The sequence below is a fragment of the Oryza sativa genome, chromosome 7 (genome assembly GCF_034140825.1).
Source record: "Oryza sativa Japonica Group chromosome 7, ASM3414082v1".
NCBI classification, from domain to species: domain Eukaryota; kingdom Viridiplantae; phylum Streptophyta; class Magnoliopsida; order Poales; family Poaceae; genus Oryza; species Oryza sativa.
In genome coordinates this window covers 12,773,046-12,792,404 of record NC_089041.1, presented here as the reverse complement: position 1 = coordinate 12,792,404, position 19,359 = coordinate 12,773,046, and the positions used below count along the sequence as shown (strand labels likewise).

At 43.8% G+C, this 19,359-nt stretch overlaps 3 long non-coding RNA genes across 4 annotated transcripts; 2 read left to right on the top strand and 1 right to left on the bottom strand.

Annotated features, from left to right (window-relative positions):
- The first annotated feature begins 8,196 nt into the window (after window positions 1–8,196).
- LOC136357530 (uncharacterized) lies at window positions 8,197–11,643 on the top strand. 2 transcript variants are annotated; one of them, XR_010742860.1, is made up of 5 exons: window positions 8,197–8,748; window positions 8,824–9,009; window positions 9,099–9,196; window positions 9,925–9,993; window positions 11,329–11,643. It is a non-coding gene; the product is annotated as an uncharacterized lncRNA (long non-coding RNA). The 2 variants fall into 2 exon arrangements; XR_010742859.1 differs by having other exon boundaries at window positions 8,197–9,009.
- A 2,133-nt stretch (window positions 11,644–13,776) lies between these two features.
- On the bottom strand, window positions 13,777–16,274 carry LOC136357529 (uncharacterized). The gene is made up of 3 exons (XR_010742858.1): window positions 16,126–16,274; window positions 14,596–15,059; window positions 13,777–14,506 (listed from the first exon to the last, which is right to left on the bottom strand). It is a non-coding gene; the product is annotated as an uncharacterized lncRNA (long non-coding RNA).
- LOC136357528 (uncharacterized) lies at window positions 15,532–17,250 on the top strand. Its single transcript, XR_010742857.1, has 2 exons — window positions 15,532–16,695; window positions 16,775–17,250. It is a non-coding gene; the product is annotated as an uncharacterized lncRNA (long non-coding RNA).
- Window positions 17,251–19,359: the final 2,109 nt, after the last annotated feature.

Sequence of the window (19,359 nt, the reverse complement as noted above, 5' to 3'; positions counted from 1 at the left end):
GTGATGGATAATAACCTGATATAAACAATTAGAGAGATGAGATGGAAGATGATTTCAAATCAAGATAGAAATCTTATAATAAACAAAATATAGAATAAGCTCCCCCTCAAGATGTGCATACATATGGATATAAAGGAACACATATGCACATAATCAATCAAGATCAATGAGGGAGCTCACACTATATTTTGGATTCACAAGAGAGACCAAGTTAGAATATGTGAAGTTTAATACATACCTCTCATCATTTTTATTTTCATATCCAAATAAGACTAGTCAAAGAAAGGCTCGTAAAAACGTTAGTCTCATATAATTAGATTTGTCATTAATCACCAAAACCAAATTAAGGCACTTGAACTTACAATGGGCGGCGACACTGTAGCCCGAGGGAAAGGTCAACGTTTATCCCGAATCGTAATTATCTTCAACTCACCGAAAGATCGGGCCAATCATAGACGTGAGTTTCTCAAGTGGAGATCAGGGTTCATCGGGGGGGGGAGGGGGGAGGGGGCATCGTCCTTTTATAGGCGGCGAGAGGCGATTGTCGACTTGGCCACGATGACGGTGATGTGAAGAAGAAGAGCACAACCGCCGCCCTCGTCTTCTGATTGGACGATAATGTTGGTTCGTCTGGGCGACAACGGCACACTGACCTCAGCAGGATGACGTCATGAATAAGGTCGGCGATGATTCCCTGGCATCGACAGCAGGTCAGTGGAGGCGGTACTCAAAGCCATACAAGCGGCGGGTGGCAATGGTAGAGCGGCGCACGGTGGCGCCCATGGCGCACGGTGGCAGCACCCACGGGAAGGAGGAAGGAGGCGGCTGCCTCTTGGGGCGGCTGGGCTGTGCCAAATTATTGGGCCACTGCTGCCGGAAGGAAGAGGGAAGGGAAAGAAGAGGAAAAGGGATGGGTCGGAAGAAGGGAGATGGGCCGAGAGGAGAAGGAAGTGGATTCCGGCCCAGAGAGTTGTTTCTAAATTTTTGAGAGAGTTTTGTTTAGATAGAATTTGTATTTGAATGGGAATGTTTGAAAGGAAATTATATTGGAAGGTAATTTCTAAAAAGAGATATTTTCCAGTTTGAGTTGAATATTTTGAGAGATAAAATATAGTGGACTAAATATCAAAGCACTCAAATGAGGGAGGGGTATTTATGAATATGAATAGTAGGGTTCCTAATTTGAATATATTTTTGAGAATCTGAAAGGAATACGGAGGGAGGAAAATATGTGGTATGATATTTATTAGAGAATTAATTATGGGCTAAATGAGGTTTTGGATTTGGGATGGAAGGATCAAATATATTTTCCTATCACAAGAGCAATTACTCACAATATTTTTAATAATACTATTCTTGTGCCAGTGAGAGAATTAGGAGGGAATTGAGCTATATAAATTAAATTGGAGACTAGATAGGAATTTGATAATTGGAATATCTATAGAAGGAATCATAAAATGTTTGGATGGAGAAGAAGGAATCATAAAATGTTTGGATGGAGAAGTATTAGAGTAAGGTCTAGATCAAAGGTTGGGTTTAAGAAATAATTCCAATAAAATTGGAATTGCTTTGGTTTAGGTTTACGGGTAATATTGGAGGGTTTCTTGGACCATAATTCATAAAAGGATTTCAAATAATTTGAATAAAGGAATTTTGTTATAAGAAGGTTTAAGATTCAAAAATCAAATCAAAGAAAATACCTCAATTTTAACAAGATCAATTTTAAAATAAAAACCACAAAAGATTTTAAATAATATAGACGGATTCTATGAAGGTTAATTTTAGGAGGTTACCTCTAATTTTTAATTTCCTAAGTTTAGGAGGTTATTAAGAACATAAGAATCGGCATGATGCATAATTAGAAAATACTACTTAATTTTCAGGATGTTAGAACAAATTAGACTGCAGTTACATATAAGCTACAATGTAATTACACTGTATTTACATTTGACCAATTTTTGAAAAAAAATTAATGGGTAGTCCCTTCCGTTTATTCTTACTAAAGGCGTGCTTGCTTGTGAGTGTATATAGACAATATGGTTTAAACCACTTAATCATGCACTGACAACTCAAACCATATCTATGATACTTTCTGTTATGAGAAAGTATATGCAAAGCTTTGAAGATGAATCTAAACGGGTCTTATCAATGTGGGCTATTGTTTCCCATCACCTTGAAGAGGTGTCATATATGAGATCTTTTTATTGTGCTTGGAATTTATAAGATATGTTCGTTGCTTCTAATTTAACGGTTTATGACAAAAGGTATCTTGACTTAAAATTTAAGTTAAAGGATAGATAAGTAATTTGATCATAATACCACAGCACAACAAATCAATGATTAATATTGTTATTTTTGCTAACTCGTTATTTGGCCGGCTGTAAGGGCGCAAGCGGGCCAATCAACGAACCCACTTATAGTAGAAATAGGTGGGTCACCCGGCGCTGTCGGCCAAACTGATGAAGGGGTGAAGGAATTAAGTTGTTGATCCCAGTTTAAAAATACTAAGTTGTTGATCGATTAGCATGGCTAATAAAACTGAGTAATTGATTTATGTCCCTTCAAAACTACTCCAAGTTATATAGATCAGTAATAGGAAGCACTATAATAGATGATAGACCATTAGTAATTGATTACTTCTGTAAAACTACATAATTGATATGTTGGCTTGATATGTTCAATGGCCATGTATAAATGAATAGAGGCCACCCGAGAGATGGTTTTGGATTAGCAATATAAATATGTGTGAAACAACGGAATGGGAATTAGGGGAAACGTGAAAGAAAAAAACATAAGTGGAAGAGCTGCAAGGTTAGGCAGCTAGCATCCGACGGAGCCTGACGAACGATCAAACAATTACTAATTAAATTGGGATTGCCTATTTGGCAGTCGTATGGTATTTACCTCTCCCCATCAATGGATTTATTAGGCCATCCGCTGCGGATCTAAAGGTGGGCAGAGAAACAATAAAAGAAGCCATCACATGTACATATATACACAAGAACTAGGAACCTTAATGGGCCCACATGAATTCTTAACGGGTACCCACTAAATCCTTATGAGACTTTGTTGTGGTTTATTTTTTAGTTGAACGCGTTTGGGCCTTTTTTTTTCCAATGCATGTTGGGCAGGCTTTTGTTCCTTACCATTGTTGGGCAAAAGAACTTAATTTTCAAGGCTTTTTGTCCATTATCATGTGTTCTCTTAAAAAAACTCAATTGGGAAGCATCAAGAACGAAAGTTAGCCTATGCAGAATTAAGATAGAAAAGAATAGTATATGTGCAAATCAAATTAGTTGATGCTTCTGGTTTAGAAACAACAAATGCATTGACCTATACAAAATTTGATACCACACATGGCTGAAAATTTGCCTTCTGTTATGGTCTCCCCCTAACCGACATAATTTGTGGAAGAACATGTCACATAACAAAGTTTTCCAAGGTAAATACTCGTAATACAAAGATCTGTTTCACTGAACACATTACATTTAGGATCAATTACATCCAAAACAAGTCGTAATCTTCTGATGGAACATTTAAAATTGTCCCTTTGCCAATCCTACACAAACATGAAATAATTACAGAAAAACAAATCAATGGTTGCACAAATTTATAACTAAAGTTACACAAATTTATAACCAAAACTTTGCAGATTTGAAAATGGCGACCTCAACAATAGGGAAGTGTAAAAATGACATAGAACAAATTTAACAACATTTTTTTATTATTTTGTATTCTAATTTTACCAATGGAAAAACTGTTGAACTGCATGTTGTAGATGGCTAAACATAAACGTTACTAGAATGGAAAAATTAATTAAAGCCATGCTATTAAAAAAACAAATTTTTTGTCTAGTTGTAAGAGAAAATTATCAGAACACAAAACACACAAAATCAAATCAAGAATCAACATACATGAAATTGATTTAAAAATTGCCCATCACATCCCCATCAAAAAGCAAATCAACCTGATGAGCCCCACAGGGTGGATCTATGGTCTACTGCATGCCAAAAAACAAATATAGCCCTCGACATATGTTGACAATAATCATAAAAACGTTACCAATCAACATAGTTTTCATATGATGTCGATATAGCATGTGTTTTTAAGATGCTAGATATCTAAAATTTCATTTCTACTGGTTCTATTTTATAGGCAAATCAAGAAATAAGGGAGAAAAGAAACAAATTTAAAACAAGAGATGTTTAGAGCCAAACACACAAAAACAATCACAAGCCCGCAGAGACCAGCCAGAACTATGGCAAGTTATTGTTGCTCAAAATTTATAACTAAAGTTGCATATGTTTATAATAGAATTTGCAAAAACGGCGATATTCATCCTATATCGGCAGAAACAAAACTGTATTGTTTCTCCAATCCATGATTGGCTAAAAATTTATTATGCGCAACATGTTCAAGAGAAAATCCAGCTATAATGAAAGCAAAAGGTATTTGCTGAAAATTATAATTGAAGTTGCAGAAATTCAAAAGCAGAGTACATGACTAAAATATGGCAACTACAACAAATGGAAGTGCAATTTGCATAGAAAAAAAGGAATTAATTGGTGCCTAATGTGGAAATCACAAAGATATAAATAGTGCAAAATAACTAGCACAAGCTGAGGTAGAAAAATACCTGAACCTCCGATCCTACAACTCCATTCTCCAAAATTCCATTAACAAACCTGCAGCCAATAAACCGATACAACAAGCATGTAGCCTGGATTAGCATCATTGTTAGTTTGGTTCAACATAAAAATGTCCACAGAAGTGAAGCAAATCCACAAAATCTACATTGCACAGCATTCACGTCAGGGAAAACTCACAAATTATATGGAATTTTATGACCTAAAATCCATAGAATTCCAATCCAATCAACCAAAAGTCAAAACTCGCAAATTGAAAAATGATTAGGAAAGAAGCAAATCCATATAATTCCCATACACATCTATCCAATCAGCCAAAACCCGCAAGAACATAATTATTGAGCAATGAGCAAATTGATTTTTAACCGATTGAGCTGTTAGATTGGACCCAGTTTTATCATTAACGCATTGACTCACGTTGAGACAATCAAGCTACTTATGCCCATGACTGGTTCGTTTCATTGCAATACAAATAGTCGTCGAGTGTAATTACAATGTATTTACAGAATTATATTGTGACTAAAGACTAAAAATATTTTGAAAGGAGACTCCAATACTAAATATTTTTATTTGGCAGCAAATGGTAAGCATAGGTAAACAAGAATTTATCAATTACAAAATGGTGACGAGATGATAAATGGTGATGCGAATTTAAAAGCGCATATTACCACATATTATAAAGTTCTATTTGGTCCACTTGATGTGTAACAACCCTGTGACATCCCGGCCCAGGGCTTAATAGGATTAATAGAATACTCATATCAACATGTTGCAACTTCTTTTCCGGACCAGGGCTTAATAGGATTAATAGAATACTCATATCAACATGTTGCAACTTCTTTTCCGGAAGCCGATCTCTAAAGAACTCTGAGGTTAAGAGTGCTTGGCCTGAAGCAATTGAGGGTAGGCTATGACCTATGAAAGCTGCCAGATGTACCACTCTGGATAGGCCTGGGAGGCCTGAAGCAATTGAGGGTAGGCTATGAGGGTAAGCCTGGGAGAGGTGGGATGTTACAAAGTATGTCTGTGGGACCCTCCCCCCCCCCCCCCGTTTTATACACCGGTAATCTCATGTGTCATACAGTACCACTCTGGATCAGTAGACAAAGTGTGCAGAAAAGACTTGTGAGGGTAGTCTATGACCTATGAAAGTTGCCAGATGTAAGCGGGCTCGACCTGGGAGAGGCTGGACATTACAAAAGAGGCGGGACGTTACAAAGTATGTCTGTGGGGACCCCCGGTTTTATACACCGGTAATCCCATGTGTCATATAGTATCACTCTCTGGATCAATAGGTGGTACACACATAGCACAATATAATATCACAACTGACATCATTTACAGATGTTTCTACAATAGTAAAACAAGGGTATCCCAAATGGGTCCTGAATAGACCAAGCATGGTCACATACATTACAAAATTCCAAAGAAGTATACCGAATAGTGGAAGCGAAGCAGTTGCGGTCCATCCAACTCCACAGGCAACGACTGGTGAATCTATGATCCCTAATCCATCGTCTTCGACACGTACTTGATAGCAGCATGGCATGAATATAATCGACTCCAACTCCTTTCTAAAAGATTTAATTAAGCAAGAGTGAGTACATACGTACTCAGCAAGCCACTACTACAAAATGAATCTAATGTACACAGGGGTTCAAGGATGGCTTGGTTTATTTGCATAAAGCTAGTTTTCACAATTCATTTCACAAACCTATGACTTAGCAGTTTTAACTAAAAACAACGTTAATGTTGAAGTTGTAATTATCCAGGGTTCATCCACCTCTCCAAGCCTCGCTTGGTTCGGTTTACCCTCACATTCATCTTATACCAACTCTATACTAACCTTCCCACTCATTAGGCAAGGTTCTCATGTCTCTCATCTCTACACTATGCAGTATTAAAATCTATGAGTCTAGTCAAGGGTAGTACATGTGACATACCAAGAAATAAAAATATGAAAATCAGTTATTCTGAAATCATTAAAAATAAAAACTTATGGAGTTGTTCCTCCCTGTGCATTTTTGGCAAAGAAAATAAAATCAAGATGTGGGGAAGTAATAAATTAGACACGGCCACATAAAGACAATAGAGCATTCGAGCACACATGCTTGAGAATAAAAGACACTAGAAAATGTTTTTTTTACTAAATGTCTGAATGATAATTAAGGTCAAATATAAGGAGTGTTTAATCTAGAGAGAATGCCATGACACTTTTAAATATTATCAACAAAACCTAAAGAGTTGGCGTGACTAATCAAATCCTACACACACAAGAAATATGGGACGACAAATAAAATTTAAGCTATTGAACCTGGGTACAGTAAATAAATCCTATCAAATGGCTTGCAAATTTTTGAACCATATAAGCTGAAGAGCAAGCCATGCGCAAGCATAAAAGGCGAGTATGTTGAAGCATAGGCCACGTGTTAAGGCGAATTGAGCGAACTAATTAAGCGCGAGCTAGCATAGCCTGCCTAGATCTTAGTACCGCGAAGTCCAAGCATTTCGAGGTGTAATCTCTTGTGCTGACTGCTAAGGAATAGAGTGTGCCCCCTGTGTGTTGCATGTTTATTTTGGCTTGTTTTTGGATTTTATATGCATCCATAATTGCACTCATATGCCTTACAACCAATTATGAAATCATCCTGACTAATCTATGTGTCTAAAAATTCCAGTAAACTCAACATAAATACTAAGCATCATAGATAGCTCTCAGTTAGATTGATAGCCCAAACAAACCCATCAAATTTAAATTAATTCAAAATCATCATCGGCTAAGCCGATACATCCCTAGGATAGTAAACAAATTGAACAGAAACATATACATTATATAATTTATTAAGATACTAGTTTATTTATCATGAAGTAATATAAATTTTCCAGAATTTATTCAGTCAGTTTATCCCCTCTAAAAATTCAACAAACCTTCAGCAAGAGCCCTTTTATTTGAATTTCTGGGAGCAATCCACTTCGAAATTTGGAGTGGCATCTTGAAAAATGGAACCTATGCACCACAGCCTACCTCCACAAAAATCAACCATAATGTCTACCCTTAGGTATCTTGGTCAAATCGATTTTCAAAGAGAGGGAGAGGGAAAAATCCTGGAATTTGACTAAATCTTGTGTTTACTGGCCTATCTACTCACCCTTCCTCTGTTCGTGGGCCCTGGAAGCACTGACCCCACTTGTCATCCATAGTAAAGCCCCAGGAGACGCCCAACCCATTCCCTTCCTCTTCTCCACACTCTGCCCTCTTGGGCAATCCGTCGAACACGTGGCGTGCTATGTCTTCCGAAGAAGACAACGAGCGCCCCAGTCTTCAATTCGTCCCAGACCTGGCTCCACCCCTCATTCTCGACTAAACCCTGCACCCAAGCCACGCTGTACAACCCCTTGTCCGCCGACCCAACCTCCCGCGCCACATGGACGCGCCCCAGCGCGGGTATGGCTGAGCCGTGTCGACCTCGTCACCTCGCCGTCCCGGCCAAATCCTCCACGCCCCGACCAAATCCTTCTCCTTTACTCCACCTCTGGCAGAGTGGCAGCCATTCGAGCCTTGAAGACTCCCCCATCCGTGTTGTCCCATCCGTTCTGCTGGATGTCGCCAGGACAGGGCGCTGTGCAGTGAGGCCGTGAACGTGAATACGAGCTCGTGACATCCCCATCCAACTTATGTCGTAAACCCAGCCAAAGCGCCCAAGACCTTGCCCACAAGATTCACCACTCTCCTCCTTCACCACCCTCACTTCGCCCATCAAAGACTGCCTCCATCCGCCCGAAATGCCGCCGTCTTCCCTGCCGCCGGTGGGAGCCCTCAGCTGTTCGATGAAGTCCCCGGCCACTCCGACGAACCAAAGCTCACAGGACACACGGGAACGCGTGTACCACATCGAAATAGCTCTGTTTTCGATGTTTGTGATGACATGCAAGCCAGTTGAAGTTGCACCATCCACCATGGCTGTCGTCCTCCTCCTCGGCATGAAGAGCCGCCGCTGCCTGCCGTCGATCTCCCCGCTCAGTTCAGGATTCCGTCGCTGGAGCATGGTTGCCGCCATCGCCACCTCCTGTTCTTGCCAGCCGCCATGGACAGGCTTATGCGGTGAGCAGCTCTGCCACCTCCCTCTATTTTTCTGCATGCTATAATCATTTAGGAGCTTGATCCATGCCCAAGTAGAAGGGTCTTCCGTCTTCCCGCCGCCCCTAGGCAAATCCGAATGAGCTGCTGCGCCACTAGCTTCGTCTCATCATCCTCTATGAAATGCCCCAAGAATCACCAAGAATGGTCCATCGAGGAGAGAGATCGACCACCGTCTTGTCTGACTCCGACCTAGCGCCTCCGTCGTCGATTCCCGTCCAACCGGTGAGCCATTGGTCGATTGCTTGCAGTAGTAGCAACCTGGGATGGTGTTGTACATGTTGCATGTAATGATTTCGGCATGCATGATGTAGATCCCGCCATCGCTGTGTCACTGTCGCCGCCGGTCTACTCCACCGCCACCCCGCTGCCCGACCTCACCGGAGCTCGTCAACCCTTGGCCGACCCCCTGGTAAGCTTCCTGTGAGCCACAGGGTGCTATTGCATGTCTCTCTTAATCTCTTTGCTCGGATCGCAAACGCATTGCCACATGCATGTGCAGTCCTTGAGTAGCCCAGCTGCCGACGAGTTCCCGGCCATCTCCGTCCACCGCCGGCTGGGATGAATAGAGAAACGGAATCACAAAGACCTTATCTGCATTTTCTCCTTTAACCCCGACCTCATTCGGTCCGCCGTTTGACGCAGGCGAGCTCGAGATCGAGCTCAGCCATGGCTCTGCTCTGTCTCTGCTCGTTTGGAGAAGAAGACAGGACCTCTTTGTAATAAAAATAAAAGCTCAGGGTTCGAGTTGCAAAAGCACAGTTCAAACGGGGAATTTGGAAAACTGAAAAATAGGCAAACTTCAAAAATGCATAACTAATTCATCTTAAATCATTTTCGACTGAACCAAATTTTGTTAGGTCTATAATAATATTTTCCTTAATGCTGTAAGGTCAAATTTTGCAAAACTAGAATGTGCAATGCCAGTTTAAATAGAGAAGTATTAGTTACGTCGCTGACCGCATATAAAACTTTGACTGTTAATATCTCTCACATGCTTTATCGAAAATTTAAAATTCTTTCACCTAAATTCATCTAAAATAATGTTCTATCTACTGCACCAGTATCATGCATGTTTGCGCATAATTTATTTTTGGTGTTTATTTGGTGTTCATTTGGATTACGTTTAAAATTGAATAGATGGCATATTTGTGGATTCATTCGTGATGTGAGCAGGACCAGAGAAGTATTATGTGACAACAAATCAAGGCAAGCCCTCTTCAATTCCTCCTTCGATCATGTTGAATCCTATATGTTGCAAATGCTTTGTTATTTATAAATTGCATAAGATGTTTTAAACTTGGGTTATGGTAGAACGACTCCTACTTGTTGCATTGCCTACCTTGACTTATTGATTACCCTTGCTGTTGATACACCTAGGATGGGTTGTTGTGTTGTCTAAGCACCAATGTGGGTATATTCGAGCTAAAACTAAAGCTACTTGCTTAGCCATGCTTAGAAAATTTACGATGGTTACAAATACATGGTATTCCCTCTTCAAACTCGGGATATTTGGAAATATTGTTCAGAGGGGTTGCCTCTGTTATTTGTGAAAAAGGAAAACTGAAAAATGATGATTTTAGACTGGGGCAGCAAGTGATGTGCATATGGTGGTAGTTGCATATCGATAGGGGGAGTGCTCGCCCTAGTCAATTAAGGACCAAACTTTGTGTCACCATCTAAGTATACCGTGCAACCACATGTGCTAGGAATGGGATGGCCTTAGCTTATTAAGTTGTTTAATGTCTGACCTTGCATTGGGAGGCCGTAGTAGTATGAACTAGTCGGAATGATGGTTTATAGGAGCTACCTAGTGTGGCTGTGCCTAGGCGTCTAAGTGTGTCCAATATAACGGTTAAGTGCCTCATGGGGGAACGGATGTGTTAGCTGCCACGGCGCTAGGGATGGCGAGGGCCCCCCGACCTAGCGGCACTTGGGTTGCTCCTAGTGTGGATAAACACTTGCCGTGCTCATGCAAGGTTAGGCATTAAGCAATGTAACGGCTTTGTCATGACCTCTAGACCGCATTCAATGTGTAGAGTGTGGTAGTGCTTCGCGAGCACGAAACAAACTAGAGTGTTCATATCATGTGGGTAAAGTTGTATAAACTCTGCAGAGTCTAAAACTAATCGATTAGCCGTGCTCACGGTCATGAGCAACTTGGTGAAGTGTCATGAGTATAGTTTTATGGCTTTCAATTGTTTGGTGAAACCGGGTAAGGTGGGAAATGGTGATTTTGCCCATTGTGGGCTGAGAATGAGACATGTTGCTTGCTGCCTTGGAGGGCACAAGAATGATATTACTATGATGATTATGATGCTATTATATTACTACTATGATGCTCTACTTACATGCTTATTGTTTTACAAATTTCATAGCAACCTACTATCATTTACTATTGCGAATCAAAATTTGCTTTATGCTGAAAATGAACTACAAATATAGCCCTCATTGATCTCAGCTTGCAAGTACTTTTAAGTTTCCCAAGGTTTTGGGTAGGGTTTGCCAATACGTATGTATTGACCCACCTCTTGTTGTTTTTAGTCTTGATTGCAGGATGTGAGTGTTTGCGACGGGTACCGGAGTTTCAAGGATGGTTCTTTTTAGGGTGATTCCTAGTCGGTTGCCTGTGTGGTTTGGTAGATGGGCATACCGATGAACATATATAATTGATATTCTTTCCGCTGCATTTTAACTCTCTTTTATTGGCCATTTGGCCCAAAGTGATGTATGTCATCCGTTTGCGCTAAGTTATGTAAGCCTTGTATCCATATGTATGTATTTCCTTGTATGGATGTGATGACAAGATTGTGAAGGCGTGTGCTAGCTATTGATCGTGGAACTAGCACGGTTCACGCATGAGGAGGAACCGGGATTCAAGTCCCCGGGTTTTCCAGCATCTCACAGTACAGGTCCCAGCGCTCATTAACTGCGAGCACGGCTATTCGAATAGATTGGTTTACTCACACTGCAGTGGATGCATGCTTTTAATCCCGCACTCCGCGGCTTGCCCAACACATGAGACTTGCCACGGCCCGCCTTTTTAGTCGCTCTCGCATTTCGGCACCCGCTCCAAGGACTATGAGCCCCCATTGCACCCCGGCACTCCAACCTACCTACTATCGGATGGTGAGGGGAGTCCTGGCGCTCCAGGGATTGGGGGATATTTACTATATATATAATTATAGGGTGCATTTTAAGGTTTACCATGGCTTTTACTCACTTTCCGACACTGCAATCCTCAACATCGTATCCATACAGAACTTACCATGACTGAGGTGCCGCCCCGCAAGAGCTTCCTAATCCATCGGGTCCGCTCATACGTAAGAAGTGCAGTCTTACTTGGTTTGTTTCCCGCATAGCTTCCTGACTCGGTCCTTAACTAACTAGGGTCGGCGACCAACCATTTCCTAAACCACCCATATTTTACTCATGCCGCCCCAGTCGAAATAGTTTTGTTTCATTAAGTTTTGGTTTTCGCAAAATATCTGTGTGTGGCAGGTGGCGCTCATGCCTCCACCTGCAAATCATCGATCACTCACATCGAGTGATCCCACATCCATATTTATCTAACATAAATATGGAGTGTGCGTATGTCTATAATGGCAGTGCTAAGCAATGTCAATAAATGACCGCATATAAATAAATGACTCAGGCATTCAAAGGCATACAACATGTATAAAGGTAATCAATATCAAGGGTAGGCATAATCAAGTATAGGTACGCACTTTATAAATAGCATGCAATTTATATGTAAACAAAATATTTATAAATCTAGGATCAATATGTTCAAGGAAGAGAGTGTAGTGACTTGCCTTGCTATAGGTTCCTAATGTCTTCGAGATATCCGCAACAGTCAGATAACCTGAATACCCGTGATCGATAAATATCCGATACGTTGATAAATAACCAAAGAATATCCACGCACAATCCTAAAAGAAATAAAAGAAAGCAACATTCAATACAACTAATACAACTAATGGTGCCATTAAATAGATCTCGATTTTAGGGAGATTATGACGATAATGCTTGCCTTCGGGCGACCAGGCGGGGGGAGGAAAAATCGGTCGCTCCCCCCGCCCCCGTCCCCGCGCGCGCGTTGATGACGCTGACCCGACCACAATACCTACCCCCACCTGCAACAAATCAATCACATATTTTGGAAACCCTCTATTAAGGAAATTTGGTTTATTTTTTTGTTCCACAAAAAATGTTTCACCTAGTGTACTCACGATGTTTCACTATGTATAGATCAAATGTTGTAGTGAACTGAAATATTCCATTGCAACAAAAAAACCCACATATTTTGGAAACCCCCTATTAAGAGAATTTGTTTTATTTTTTGTTCCACCAAAAAATATTTCACCTAGTGTACTTATAATGTTTCACTATGTATAGATCAAATGTTGCAGTGAACTGAAACAATCTTTCGCTATTTGCTGAAACATTGTTATTATATAAGGTGAAACAACACCCGATTTAAACGAGTGAAACATTTTCGATATACTTAGTGAAACAATTCTGATATACCTGGTGGAACATCGTGCAACATTTAAAAATAATTCAATAATAAGATAAAAAAATTTCATCGGAATATATTCATGTGTGGTCTTGTTTTGAAGATTTAATTACAACGAATTTAATGGTGCAATCGGATCATGATTTGGATAAATAATTTAAGAGAAAAATCAGTTTAAAGTAGTTTCTGCACGTAAATCGCTGACGTCAGCGCCCGATTTTTCTCCAAATGATCGGGCGCCCGAGCCGTAGAGGTTTTCAGATTATGGAAGTTGAACGGAGTCAATCGGAGTTACGGTTGGAAAGATATGGATTTTCGAAGTTGGAAGAGTTTATAAACCGAAGGGGAGCTGCTTTCAGAGAGGGCTCTGGGTTGCATAGGGGATGTGTTGTGGACTTTAGTGGATGAGGTGGCTAATGATGGGCTCTGTAGAAGGGTATTATGTAGACTTATGTAGGTTAATCAATCTCTCGGGGAAAAAGTACACCGAAGGTCCTTCAACCTGTTATCGAGTTACAAAATCGTCCCCCAACCATAAAACCAGATATCTGGCATCCTTTAACTAATCAAAACCGGTCACAGTAGGTCCTTCGGTGGTTTTGACCCCTATTTTATCCTACGTGGCGGCTGATTCAACGTGGGACCCACATGTCAGGCTGCAACGTCATCTCTCTTTCCCTTCCCTCCTCTCTCTCTCACTCTTCTCTTCCTCCTCGGCGGCGGCCGCGGCGGCAGCAATGGGGAAGCACGGCGGCAGCCCGGCGGAGCTCCGCGGCGGCCGTGCGAGGCCCGCGACGCCGGTGGGGGAAGCGACGGGGGGCGGCGCTGCGGCCGCGAGACGGAGAAGCGAGGCAGCGGACGTGGCGGAAGTAGTTGTTGCAACAGCGAGCCTCTCCTGGTGCGCGCGCCACCACCGCAAGTCATTGTTGCAACCGCGAGCCTCGCTCGGATCCTCCTCCTCCTCCTCGACATGGTCAGCGAGCAAACGCCGGTGGCGACCGCCGAGGCGGAGCTGGTGAGCAGCGCCGCGGTGCCCGTCAAACCCGAGGAGGCCGCGGCCAAGGCGCAGCCGGAGGACGATGCTCCCATCGTCGAGGACGCCAAGGATGATGACGACGGCGATGAAGACGACGATGACGATGGTGATGAGGATGACGGTAACACTCTTCCTCCTTTGCGTTTCGTCTTCGTTAATACTGCAATCTGTCCATGTGAAAGGCAGCGTGCAGTAGTTTTACTGATTAGAAACGTGTTAGTGCATCGTGGTGTTTGGATTTCGTTAACGGTGTTACCTTCAGTTCTTGTAGCAATTACTAATAGCTAGATTTATAGCCTGATTTGCAGTTTTGATGACCTTGAATTGAAGGTGAGCACGGTGCAGTTGTAAATAAAGGCTCCAAGCAGAGCAGGAGCGAGAAGAAGAGCCGCAAGGCCATGATGAAGCTCGGAATGAAACCCGTCACGGGAGTCAGCAGGATTACCATCAAGAGAGCCAAGAATGTAAGAAACTGTACAACTGCTGCAAACAATTGTACGAGACAGGGATAGAACCCCGCGACATCGACCTCGTCATGACGCAGGCCTCGTCGTCGTCGCCGCCGCCGTATCGTCGCCATCGCCGTCGCCGTGTCGCCGCCGTCGTGTCATTGTCGCGTGTCCTCCCGTGTCGTCGTCGCCGCCGCGTCGTCGCCGTCTTGTCGCCCGCCGCCTCCTCCTCTCCTATCTTACCTTGGTGGTCTCCTCCGCCGCTGGCCGGCTTGCCCATAGAACAAAAGAGAAGAGTGAGAGAGAGAGAGGAGGGAAGTGAGAGAAATATGACGTGGCAGCCTGACATGTGGGTCCCACGTTGAATCAGCCGCCACGTAGGACAAAACCGGGCACAAAACCACTAAATGACCTACTGTGACCAGTTTTGATTAGTTAAGGGATACCAGATATCTGGTTTTGTGGTTGGAGGACGATTTTGTAACTCCATAACAAGCTGAGGGACCTTCGGTGTACTTTTTCCATCTCTCGGCTCGGCTAGGGGATAACATAGACTTCAACAGAGGCCTTGGTGTTTGGGCTTGTCCTGGAGGAGTCAGGGAGGTGTTGTAGACTTCATGGAGGAGAGATGGCTCACGAACGGAAGTCCAAAGGGTGGGTCCTACCTTTTATTTCTTTTTCTTTCTCCTTCTCCCGATCCTTCTCAATCTCTCGTCTTATCTCTTTCTCTCGCTCTGTTTCCTACTTTCCTCCCTCGGCTTCTCCTCATGCGCAAAAAAGAGAGGGGGATGGGTGGTGCGGCAACGGGGTGGATGTGTTTGGCGGCGGTAATGGAGGGGGAGGCGGCCTGGGGCGTCGGCTCGTCGGCGCTAGGGGCGGCACGACGGCCATGGGGAATGGGGACGCCGGCGGCAGGCAGAGGGGAGGGGCTTGCTGGCGGGGATGGAGGTTGGGACCGGGGGTGGCGGCGTTCAGTTAATAGGTTGGGTTGGGGATGGAGGGCGCGATGACGGTGTTCAGTTTGTTGGTGCGAGGGTGGTGGCCATGGCGGTTCGAGGTGGCCGTGATACGGCGATGCCGCGCATATGGCGCGGCCACTCGGCGGCGTCCTGGGTGAGGCCAAGACGTCGGCGGGGCAGCGGCCGGGCGTGTCGGCGCAGGCGACGGTGCGGCGGTAGCCGGTAGCCAGGCTAGGCTACGCGGCGGCGCGGCCAGGCGCGTGGGAGAGGGATGGTGCGCGGTCCGGCTAGGTGTCGGCCACGCAAGGAGGAGGCGATCAACAAAACTAAGGGTGACGATGGGAGGGAGAGCAAGGAGGGGAAGGAGGAGTTGCTCACATTGCGGTAGCCGAGTAGCGGCACACCGTGCAATGTCGACGGGCGTCGACGGTCGGCTCACGGATCATCCTAGGCTTGCTGTTCGTCCTCGCACACACCACGTGTTCGATCGTCGGCAACAAGCGAACACACAGTGTTAGGGGATAAATGTCAGCGGGTTAGTGCAAGATAAGGGTTGGAGGTTAGTTTGTTAGCGAGTTAGAAGTTAGCGGAACGAAAGTAAAGGAGTTGGCGGGTTAGTGAGTTAGGGGTTAGCGAAACAAAAAGAAAGAGTCAGAGGTTAGCGAAACTGAAAATGAAAGGGTTAGCGGGTTAAATGTTAGGGGTTAGTCGTTCTCAGGTGATCAATGCGCGCGGCGGCCAACCCGTCCCTTTGCCCAATCGAAGCTCAGCCTAGGCTAGCCACGGCGGGGCAAATGGAGAGGAGGCAGCAAATGCGTGAGGGAATGGAGTGGTGGTGGCGACAGAGCTCGACGATCAGGGAGGGGGAGGAGGAAATGGAGGGGTGCATGGCTGTGGTGGTGTTTATATAGGCTTCCTGGTGTTGTGGCTATCTGCATGGGAGACAAAGTGAGTTCCCCTCTGTGAACTTGGTGTTGTTTTTCGGTGTGAGCCTTCCTCACTGTGTTTGTTGGTTTTTGGTGGTGAGTCTTGTGGATTTGGAGCATGGGTGCAGGCGTTGTTGGTTGGGAGGGGCCATGGCATTTATGAGCTACTGTTGTGAGCCGGCAAAGGTGGGTGCAAAACCCTGTGGTGTCTTGTAGGCAATTTGTCGGACACGTTCTGTGCATGCATGTTGCCTGAGGGAGGCAGAGCAGACTTCTGGTGGTTGGCTGAGCAAGGGAACAGGGGTGGGCTGCTAGGTCGGCTGGGGGAGATAAAATAGACTTATGCTGGGTTGTTCGTTGGGCTGGGAGAGAGAGGAGAATGGCCCAATTGTAATAGGAGCTTTTGTATTTTTGGTAGGGTTTGTATTGGGATGACAGTGGCATTTGAGCTTGCAACTGATCTGTGCATTGGACTGTACTATGGATCGTATAATTTGGACATTTAATTTGGCTCTGTGTAATTGGATGGTAGGGTGAATTGTATACTTGGGAATGGGACTGTATGAGTGAAGCGTTATCTGAACAATTGAGTTCGGTTTGGATTTCGTGATAGTACGGTAAAATGGACAGTATATGGGTAATGGGATCGTATAGGTGGACGGTGCAGGTCATTGTACATCTTGGGCATTATTTTATTTGGAGTTGGTACTGCTAGTCCTATTGTACTTCCCTGGGGAATTTCGGAGGTTGGAAAATGGATTTGTCACTTGGACTTGAACGTGCACAGCGACTATACATCGGTCTGTATGACGGTAGTTAGGAATTTAATTTGGCAAGAAGGCCGTATGGGTTAGAATTAGGATCCCTTTGCGAGCGCTTTGCATGAATGAACACAGGTGGCACAAAGAAATTTTAGGGAAGACGCATGGCATACAAATCCAATTGTCACGGTAGAAATAGAATTGAATATATTTGAATCGATGCACGATAAATAAATAGGCAACATATCCTATGCACACATGCCCTCACGTGTACACACGTGCACACCAACTAAAAATGTCACCAAAAAATCTAGAAAAAATCATACACATACTTTCAATTGTATTACACCTAGGGTTAAAATGTTAACGTCAAATTCATTATATTTTAGCCGTAACAAAAAAAAACAAAAAATCTGACAGTTTTAAGGTTGCAATTTTGTCAAAATTTTATCTTTTTTGTTATTCTCTATATAGAATGAATTTGAAGATGCGACTTTGCACGTAGATGTAATACTATTGAAAGTACATGTATGAATTTTTCTAGAATTTTTTGTGATAATTTTTAGTTGGTGTACACGGTGTGTACATGCGAGGGCATGTGTGCATATGATACGTTACGCCAATCGATTGTAGACATTTGAAGGATTTATCGAGTAGAATTAGTAGAATGGTTTAAAATAACCGTAGGGTAAGAATTGAGAAAGATATGTCGCATTGTGACATAAGGAAAGATTTTCGGGTTATAAATTCAGATCTGTGATTTGTTTAGTACTAAAGCACTTAATAAATCAGACCGTGAAGATAAGGGAAGGAAAGGACGTTGGACAGAGAGGGCGTCCCTTTAGGAGATAAGATTTAATCGAGATCTTTGGCACACAACCTAAATACACACAAATACATAATAAATCCCAGCATGCAAAAATGTTTTAAAAGATTTTTTATTATTCCGAATTTTTAATTCCGTATTTCAGAATCGAGATTTCCAGGATGTTACAAACCTACCCCCTTAAGAATAATCTCGTCCTCAAGATTAGTAAGGGTTGGATAAAGAGAGGGAGAGGAACTGCACCTAGGTATTTTCTTGCGAGGAGGGTTCCACGGAATTATTTTAGAAAATTCCTGAAGAAACGAAGAAGGTAAGATATATGAAATTCCAATTTTCACGGGACTGGCTTCGGGTCGATGGGAGCGCTCCTGATTATATCCTTGGTCACCTAGAACTTCTTTCTAGGACGAACCTGCTTGCATGTCTTCTGATGACAGGCGATTGTACTTGTATCCTGTTGTAGGCATGCGTGCCTGGCCACGGGTATGGCGCGCGATGGTCGGATGTTGCAGTGGTACCTTGTGTCCTCTATAGGGTTTATAGCCGTTTAACCGGGGCAATCCGATGGTGGTTGTAAACAACGGCTTGTTCCAAAATACACCGGTTTTCCAAAATATCTCGTTTGCCTTATGCACTTAGGTAATCGTTTTGCGGGCGAGCCGCTTTCGACAAAAGGGTGGAGGAGATGGGGGGCTGCTTTGCGTCTTCTCCGTGCGGTTGCCACGAGTGGTAGGTAAGTGCAGGGTGGTGTAGCTCGAAGGGAGGGGATGGAGCGGCGAGTCGGCGGAGGAGGCGACGAAGATGGCGGTGAGTGAGGCACAAGCGGCCATGGTGCTGGCAACGGTGCGAGGCATGGTGCTGCGGCGCAAGGCGCCTTGGCCGGGGACAACCTTCATCGGTGGTCGGCGCTGGCTACTGCGGGGCTCGTGGTTCAGCAGCAAGCTGTCCAGCCGGCTCAACTGGCGGACGATGCCGTCGCCGAGGGTGGTGTTCTGGTGGCGGCGGAGCCGGAGCCAGGGAACCGCATTGGTAACTTTTTGGCGGGGATAGCCTGGCGATGGGTGCGGGCCCAAGGTGTGGTCTCTTGGAATGGCCACTT